The sequence below is a fragment of the Bicyclus anynana genome, chromosome 4 (genome assembly GCF_947172395.1).
Source record: "Bicyclus anynana chromosome 4, ilBicAnyn1.1, whole genome shotgun sequence".
Classification (NCBI taxonomy): Eukaryota; Metazoa; Arthropoda; class Insecta; order Lepidoptera; family Nymphalidae; genus Bicyclus; species Bicyclus anynana.
Window position 1 is genome coordinate 7,186,794 of NC_069086.1, and position 9,396 is coordinate 7,196,189.

Below are 9,396 nucleotides of genomic sequence, written 5' to 3' on the forward strand. Positions count from 1 at the left end.
ATTTTTTATTATTAATCTAAAACTAACGAACGCCCGCGACTTCGTCCGCGTAGAATTTAGTTTTTCACAAATCCCTCGGGAACCATGGAATTTTCCAGGATAAAAAGTAGCCTATGTGTTAGTCCCGACTATAATCTATCTCTACTTCGAATTTCCGGTGATTCGGTTCAGTAGCCGAGGCGTGAAAGAGTAACAAACATTCATACCATCAAAATCATCAGGTTTTCGCAAATCTCAGGAATCTATGGATTTTTTCAATATAAAAAAGTAGCCTACGTGTTAATCCAGAGTAAAATCTATTTCCATTCCATATTTCAGCTAAATCGCTTTAGCAGTAACGGCGTTAAATTTGTATGGATGTATGTTTGTTTGGATGTTTGTTACTCAAACATCCAAACAAACATTTATCCATACAAACTTTCGCGTTTATAATATTAGTAGGAAAGTAGGATGTATTTCAAATCAATTAGCTTTAAATTAGCAGGATGTATCATTATTTAAATAAATCATTTAAACGAAAAATTAAATGAGTTATGTAACATAAAACCGTAACACATACCTACTCGTGTTACTATAGCAGAACGTACGTTTGCTGACTAAATTTCAATGCATTATGCTGCTGCATAAACAACTTACGCTGAGTCGAGTTTTTCTGCGACGTGTGTATGCAACTAGAACATTACATACGTATTCCGATCTCGAGGACATGGGCTATGAAATATTGACATTTTCTTTCTTCAGAAAAAATCACAGCAAAGATTTTTTATTTTATTCTATTACAAGAGAGTCATGCGATCTCACCTGCAGGGCTATTCTGGAACTATGTTTTTTACCTCTGCCTTTGATTCGCAGAGCGTAGGTTTGAATCCGGTCCTTGGCAGGCACCTCCAACTGTTCAGTTAATGCGCATTATAAAATTTTATTTTTTATAAGATTATTTGCCATATTTTTTATAATATGACCATATGATGATATATATATAGTCGGGAAAGACTGTGCTATTAGTGGGTACGACAATAGACCAACGGGGCGGGGATCGAACCACCACCCCAGGTGATGAGTTCGACCGCTCTTACCGTTGAGCTATTGAGGCTTATTAGAAATTAAATATCACGTGTCCCAAACAGTGTAGGAAAAAACATCTTGAACAAACCTGTAAGTATATCTACCTCAGAATTTTATGAATTCTCTACGTGTACTCCCTCGTACTCCCTCTCATTCTGAGAGGATACTCGTGCTCAACAATGAGCCGAATATGAGAACTGATTGAGATGGAAATCGAACCTTAAGTTAATGGTGTTACGCCCCTCTACCACAACTGAGAGAGGAGAGCAAGCCGTCGGTCCAAGTCAATAACATTAACATCTGATAATGACTGTTACAGATCAAAGTCACTCATCCTAACCCTGCCAACCTGAAGCAGCGTGGTGGGTTTACGCCCAATATTACTTCTATAAGGAGGGTAAATACCAGTGGCGAAGGATGGAATTTATTTGAAGGTATGCGTCCCTGAGAAAAGGAAATTGATATACAAACTACGGTTTCTCATGTACAGTACAACAATGAATATGTATGGATTTTTAAAGGTAACCCGGCGGGAATCGGCTTGCATGAACTCTTCGCCGCTGGTATATACATATACAAGATGTCCCGTAAATATTACGACATACTCTACAGGCTTATAGAGTTTGGCTAATGAAAGTAGAGACTGAAATCGACCGGCAAAACAAAATGAAGGGCGTTCCTAAAACAATAGTGCAAATATTTTAATAACTCAATTTTGATAATTGATATTTAAATTTTTTTCAATATGTAACTGGCCGGGCGATTTCAGTCTCTACTTTCATTAGCCAAACTTTAGCTGATATCAAGACCTACTAAAATAACTCTAGCCGAAATTTTACGTCTTTTATGTTATATTGATTTTTCTACAAAATACGAATTTTACTACTTTCAGTGCAATTTAGTAGTACCATGTGCTGAAAAATTACATAAACATTGATATTTATAATTGCTAATTATTTTCAAGAGTATATCGTACTGTTTACGGACACCCTGTATATTATAATAGGCTGTTAATGATAAAACTAAAAATTCACGATAGACGCTGAATAAAAAAGTGTTCAATATTTGAATACAGAATAAATTAGTATAATTTGATAGCAATTCTGTGATTCGTATTGCATAACGCAACTTGTCTAGCAATAAAGTGGTGTTGTCTGTCTATCGTGTTTTTTAAATATTAATGAAGTTATTTATGTAAGTATGTAGGCAGATAGGTGCGACCCTCGCTCGTTGGACAATTGTCGTATCCACTCACAGCCGCACAGTTTTTAGGATTAATTTATAATTTTGAGGTAAAAGGGAAAAACAATTCAACCGAGCGAGTGACTTGATAAACCTATTTTTATTATTAAAAGTTTTGAATATATAATTTTATTTTTTGATGACGCTTTCGACGGAAAATATCCCATTTTTCAATCAAAATGATTCTAACTTGACAAAAAAATCTGGCAACGCTGCGTGAGATACCTACAAGTTCATTCTCCCCATACCTCTGAAGGTTGGTCGACCCCCCCACCAGGTGGACTGACGACATCAAGCGAGTCGCAGGGATTCGCTGGATGCAGGCGGCTCAGTATCGTGATGTTTGGAAGTCCCTACAAAAGGCCTATGTCCTGCAGTGGATGTCCATCGGCTGATATGATGGTCATCATCCACTACTGGACGTTTGGGTCTTTGTCTGGACTTCTAAATACAACGGTCTCGAGCCGCCAGCATGCCTTGTAACCCGCTGAGCCAATATCTTTAAACTGACTCGAACTGCAAAACCCAGCTCAAGAAAACATACTGCGCCAAAGAAGCGAACACTTATTGGTATACAAGCAAAATGTGAATGTGTTGACATTTGACAATTGACAAGTTGAAAAAATCTAAATATACCGACTCACCCACCTACCTGTTTATGCAACACCTTTTATCTATTTGTCTGTCTAGTGTGTCATAGAGAGGGACCGAGGTTTTTTGATAGGCGCTTCGGACAGCGTCGCGCGGCCACGTGAGAATGAAATGCTAGAGCGGCGCAGCGCTATCGTCTGATCACACGTTAGACAAGGACGGCGTATTTGAAATTAGGGTGGTTCCACGTGAGTTCAATGACCCATCGTGACACGCGTGTAGGTGATTTTTATAATTTAGATTTTTTTGGGATAAATGTCCAAATTGTAGATGGTCGAAACGTGAACTACCAGTTTTAACAATTTTGAAAACTTTGATATATTAATTTGATCTAACCACATTCTAACTTTAAATAGGTAGGTGTAGGCACTTATTTAAAGTTAGATCTAACTATTTTATAAAATAGGACATAAAATATGATAGAGGCAAATGTTACAGCAAATAGGAAATTATCTGTTATTTATTCAACATCATAAAACCTAAATAGGTACTAGGTAGGCAGGAAAGAAAAAAAAAGTCAACTTAATATGAAAGGAATTATAAAAAAGGAATAGACTATACATTACGTATCTATCGATGATAAATGTTATAGACATTCGTATAAATGTAATATCACAGCGCTTTGATAAGAAATCGCACTATCACGTTAATATACAGCACACACAAAACCTTAGCTGAAAGTGCGTGGGCAACTCGTTTTGTTCCGGTTAAATTAAAACATTAGGAAACAAAACAAGCAAAGATAAATAAACAAGATATAATGAAAGAAAGAGACGTGATTACATGAAAATTTTAGTTTTTAGATATATTTAAAGCCAAAACGCCTGTCGGCCATGGTATAATGACGTCACTATAACAAATACCTTACAAATGGAGCGTTATAATTATTTTGACGTTTAGTACACCAAATAACATTGTGACGTCACTAAATGGACGACAGCGTTTTTGACGTTTGGAAAGGAGATGGTCCATTTCAGGTACACTCTTGTACCCCGTATCATTAAAATTAAAAAAATGCAAGGATTTTATTAAAATGTAAATAAGTGAATAAATCTAACTATATAAAAATAAATAAATAAAATTAAAAACCAAGTTTATGAGTTATATCAAGATGGCGCCCATAAAGCAACTATGACATGACAATTGACAGCAAACGTCAAAACGACTACTGCATTGAAAACGTCATCAATCCGCCATTATTATCCGTAATAGTGTTGCATTTCTTGGGAGATAATAAATATTATTTCGAAAGAGTTAAAGTAAATTCGTAGATTTGTATAATCAAAAATAGTTAAAAAAAATATATTCTTTTATTTTCGCCAGGGTACAATGTCTGATCCTGGGTTCCATACAATTTTGGACCATCTCCTTCGAATACACACAAAATTGTGCCAGTGTGCGCTAAGTGTAATAGCTAAATTCGGATCACTTTTTGCGGTAATTTTGTGTACACGTAACATATCTATAATATAAAATATCGTTTAAATTTGTAATATATATATATATCATTTAAAGTATGTATGCGTATGGTTTTTTTATGCTATCAAACATAAATAAAAACCATACGCATCGAAATGAGAACCTCCTTTTTTGAAGTCGGTTATGTTAAAAGTGCGTAGGCAGATGCCTTCTTCAGAGGCTCTATAGCGTCCATAATAATAATAATTAATTAGCCCAGACGTAGCCAGATGTGTCGACAAGTAAGCTTATATAACGATTTGGTAATCGTGTTCCACAAACTGCCATTGTATGATAATGTTGACCTTCAAGTCGGAGGTACTTTATCACCCCCAATATTGAATTCTATTCATCTCAGCTTACACTGAATATGTGAAAAGTAACGGTAACGGTCCTAATGAGAAAGTTCACAGTCATTCGCTACTGACAGACAGCTATGCACCGAGAAATCAATACATATAAATAAAATTAAATTGTCTGTCTGTGATATCAAGATAACTGTGTTTTCTTAAGTGCTTATAGTTATTTACGCCATACTGAAACAAAATCATGCTTCATCTTATATCATACTAGCGGACGCCCGCGACTTCGTCCGCGTAAATTTCGATGTCAACTTTACTACTACCCCTACCCTACCCTACCCTACCACTACCCCAACCCTACCCAACCCCTACATCTACCCTACCTCTACCCCCACCCTACCCCTACCCTACCCCAAACCTACTCCTACCCTACCCCTACCTTACCTACACCCTACCCCCATCCTACCCCTACCCTCCCCGTACCCTATCCCTTTCCTACCCCTATAACACCCGTACCCCTATCTCACGCCTATCCTACCCCTACCCTACCACTTCCCTATTCTACCCGTACTTCTACCCTACCACTACCCTACCTCTACCCCTACACTACCACTACCCTAAACCCGGCCCTAAACCTACCCTACCCCTACACTACCACTACCCTAAACCCGGCCCTAAACCTACCCTACCCCTACACTACCCCTACGCTTCCCTACCCGTACCCTACCCTATCCTGTAACCTCTCTATCTTACTCCTACCCTTAGCAAAATCGGTCCAGTCCTTCGAGAGTGGTGGTATGACCAAGAGAAATAGAGACTTCTATGCTAATAATATAAAGAGGTTCGTGTGGTTGTAGGAGGTAATCTCTGGATCTACTGGACCGATTTGGAAAATTGTTTTACCAATAGAAAGCTACGTTATTTGCGAGTGTCATAGGCTATGTTTGATCCCCATATTCACACGGGAACGGGATCTACGTAAATGAAAGCGCCGGGCGTCGTAAAGCGGAATTTCTGCGTCTTTTGGAAATTTTGTATTATCTCCGAAACTATTTAAGTAATTAACATACTGTAAAGGGCAAATCTTATCTCCATAATATCCTTGTGATTATTAAATAATTTATTTTAATAAGGATTAAAGTTTAGTTGTATAAATAATGACGTAAACCTAAGTATATAAAATTAATATTTTTTAAAACACAAAAGGTACTATATCTGCTAATATATAGAAGATAGATATATGGTGTCGCGGACTTTTTTGTAGAACTTTTAAAGATACATAAAGTCTCCATACATTAATTTCAATTTTACACAAAAGTTAAGGCAGCGCATGCGAATAAGTCTGTTTAAGAGGATTTTCAGTCCGACCTCTATGACAAAAACTGTGATAACTCGGCTAATATATATGATACCAATATAAAATATAGCCTATAGCACTCCCCGATAATGTAGCATTCTACTGGTGAAAGAATTTTTGAAATCGGACCAGTAGTTCCGAAGATTACCCCATTTAAAAAATGTGACAAACTTACAAACTTACAAACTTTACCTCTTTATAATATTAGTATAGATTAGCCTATGGACGTCCACTGCAGGACATAGGCCTTTCGTAGGGACTTCCAAACATCACGATACTGAGCCACCTGCATCCAGCGAATCCTTAAGACTCGCTTGATGTCGTCAGTCCACCTGGTCGACCAACACTGCGCTTTCTAGTGCGGGGTTGCCATTCCAGCATCTTGGGATCCCAATTGCCACTTCAGCTTCGCAATTCGTTGAGCTATGTCGGTGACTTTGGTTCTTCTGTGGATCTGACCTGTTGAACCATAGGTCATCACTGGCAACACGCATCGAAATGAATCTGAATCGATTTGAACGTGGCAATTTATAATTTTCACTGGCAGATAGAGAAGGTTTTTAAAGCAAGATATATTATGGTACTTTAGAACTTAAACTATCGTGAGTGTTATTCATAGTAATTGATTACGAGAATATACCCGACTAGTTTCGAACCCATACGGGGCCCTTAGTCATGAGCTGGTTCTTGCAACACCGCACGATCCAAACTGACATACTCCGACGTTGTATTACGTGAGTTTTAACCGTGTTTCATAATCAATTATTATTTATGGTACTTTTTATCCAGGAAAATCTATTCTCAATGTCCTGTGCTAAGTTTCTAAGAGTTCACTTAAGTCTTATAGTGGATTATCTATACTAATATTATAAAGCTGAAGAGTTTGTTTGATTGAACGCGCTAATCTCAGGAACTAGTGGCCCGATTTGAAAAATTCTTTCAGTGTGAGATAGCCCATTTATCGAGAAAGGCTATGGGCTATATATTATCTCCGTATTCCTACGGGAACGGGAACCACGCGGGTGAAACCGCGCGGCGTCTACTAGTATATTATAAAGCTGAAGAGTTTGTTTGTTTGATTGAACGCGCTAATCTCAGGAACTACTTGACCAATTTGAAATATTCTTTCAGTGTTATATAGCCCATTTATCGAGGAAGGCTATAGTCTATATATTATTCCCATATTCTTACGGGAACAGGAATCACGCGAGTGAAACCGCGCGGCGTCAGCTAGTTAATTATAAAGATTCTCGTAAATGAGAACTCCACTAATCTATGTCAAGACCTGAAGAACCTCTCAAGTAATTTGCGATTTTTGTGCAAACCTTTCAATATTTGCGAAGAAGAGGAATTTATTATAGGTTTACTTTGAAGTATACCTACTAATGATGTTATAATGACGTCACCAACGTTTACTGTGACTCACAAAATCATTGGAACCCGCAATTGTTAGTCTTAATTTTGCCCCAGGGTTGTTCTAAAAGTTCTTCATTTATAAATAACTGTATTTTATCACGGTACACAAACACAAACATACCTAAGTATAAAAAAAAAGTCAACCTGTTTGCCTGTATGTCTGGACTAATCTCTGGAACGGTTGAACAGATTATAATGGGACTTTCACTGGAAGATGGAGGGGATTATTGAGTAACCGACAGTAATTAAATTAATTATTGTATGTAATTTATTAATTTAAGTCGTTTGTTTTTCATGGTAGTGTTTTAAAATTGTATAGGTGTGTATCTTTATAATTGACACATTATAATTATGCAAATATTAATGTGCGCTTAGTACTGATATATTAATGGAATTGTCTGTTTTAAGTGGCATATTTTATTTTGTATAAGGTGTAATACAGACAGTCCAGGTAGGCAAGTCCAATTTCGAGAAAGAGGTGAATCGCCGAATCCAGCTCGGTTATGCAGTGTTCTGGAAACTTCGCGACATCTTTTCGTCAGAAATTCCTCAGTGCCTGAAGACGAAAGTCTTCGAACAATGCGTGTTGCCCGTGATGACCTACGGATGCGAGACTTGGTCGCTAACTATGGGCCTTATTAGAAGGCTCAGTCACTCAGCGGGCGGTGGAGCGAGCAATGCTTGAAGTTTCTCTGCGTGATCGAATCAGAAATGAGGAGATCCGCAGACGAACTAAAGTCACTGATATAGCTCAGCGAGTCGCGAAGCTGAAGTGGCAATGGGCAGGCCTCATAGTTCAGACGAAGTCGCAGGCGTCCGCTAGTCTCGAGAGAATATTATAAAAATATCAACATACGGAGCTAAAATACTGAATTACGTGCATACGATTAATTTATGCCCATGACATTGTGGTCAATCTTATCAGCAATTTACGCAAAACCAAATAAACCCATTGTCGTACTAATTTCCATATTATTCCATTCTATCACTATCACTTTTTTAGTTTTAACAATGCTTGTGAAAAAACAAAATATAAATCGTATCAAAAAATCTATACTAATATTATAAAGCTGAAGAGTTCGTTTGTTTGTTTGATTGAATGTGCTATTCTCAGGAAGTACTAGTCCGATTTGAAAAATTCTTTATGTGTTAGATAGCCCATTTATCGAGGCAGGCTATAGGCTATATATTATCCCCGTATTCCTACGGGAACGGGAACCACGCGGGTAGAACCGCGCGGCGTCAGCTAGTTATAAATAAAAGACGCCCTCCCGTTGCTATGCGTTTCGAAGGTACCGCAACCGCATATTTTGAGGAGGTTCCACACTCTGGAGCCATATCCAAAGTGAGGAACCTCCTCCAAATATGCGGCGTCTCAAGGATCTTCTGTGTCAGAACCTTGATTCAACCAGTTGACTCGTGACTACTACGGAAGGTTGTTAAAGTGTTGGTCGAAGCTTTTCGCTGTATGTCCATTGTCCATTGACTGAAATTGACTAGGTACTATTTATATAATATCTACTAGCTTACACGGCAAATGTTGCTTAATACTTAAATCGCAATTAAATGGGGCAGGGGGTAGGAGGGTTAAAAATACTTTACGACCTATTTTCATACCATTCCTACCAAATATATAAATTAGACTATATTTCAATTAAATTATTAAGTTATATGCCATTGCTACATTTTTCTAGATCTATAAAAGAGTAATCCATTATGTTTTTGTTAATACTTATCTCAATCAATGTTTTCTATGAAAGCTCCCAGGCGGCTTGACTTTTCTGACACTTCCATCATTATCATCATTATCATAATATAATATATCAATAAATCACAACATATTCGTGAAAACCGCTTGAAAATCCGTTTAGCAGTCGCAAAATCGCGAAAGACATCAGACAGAGA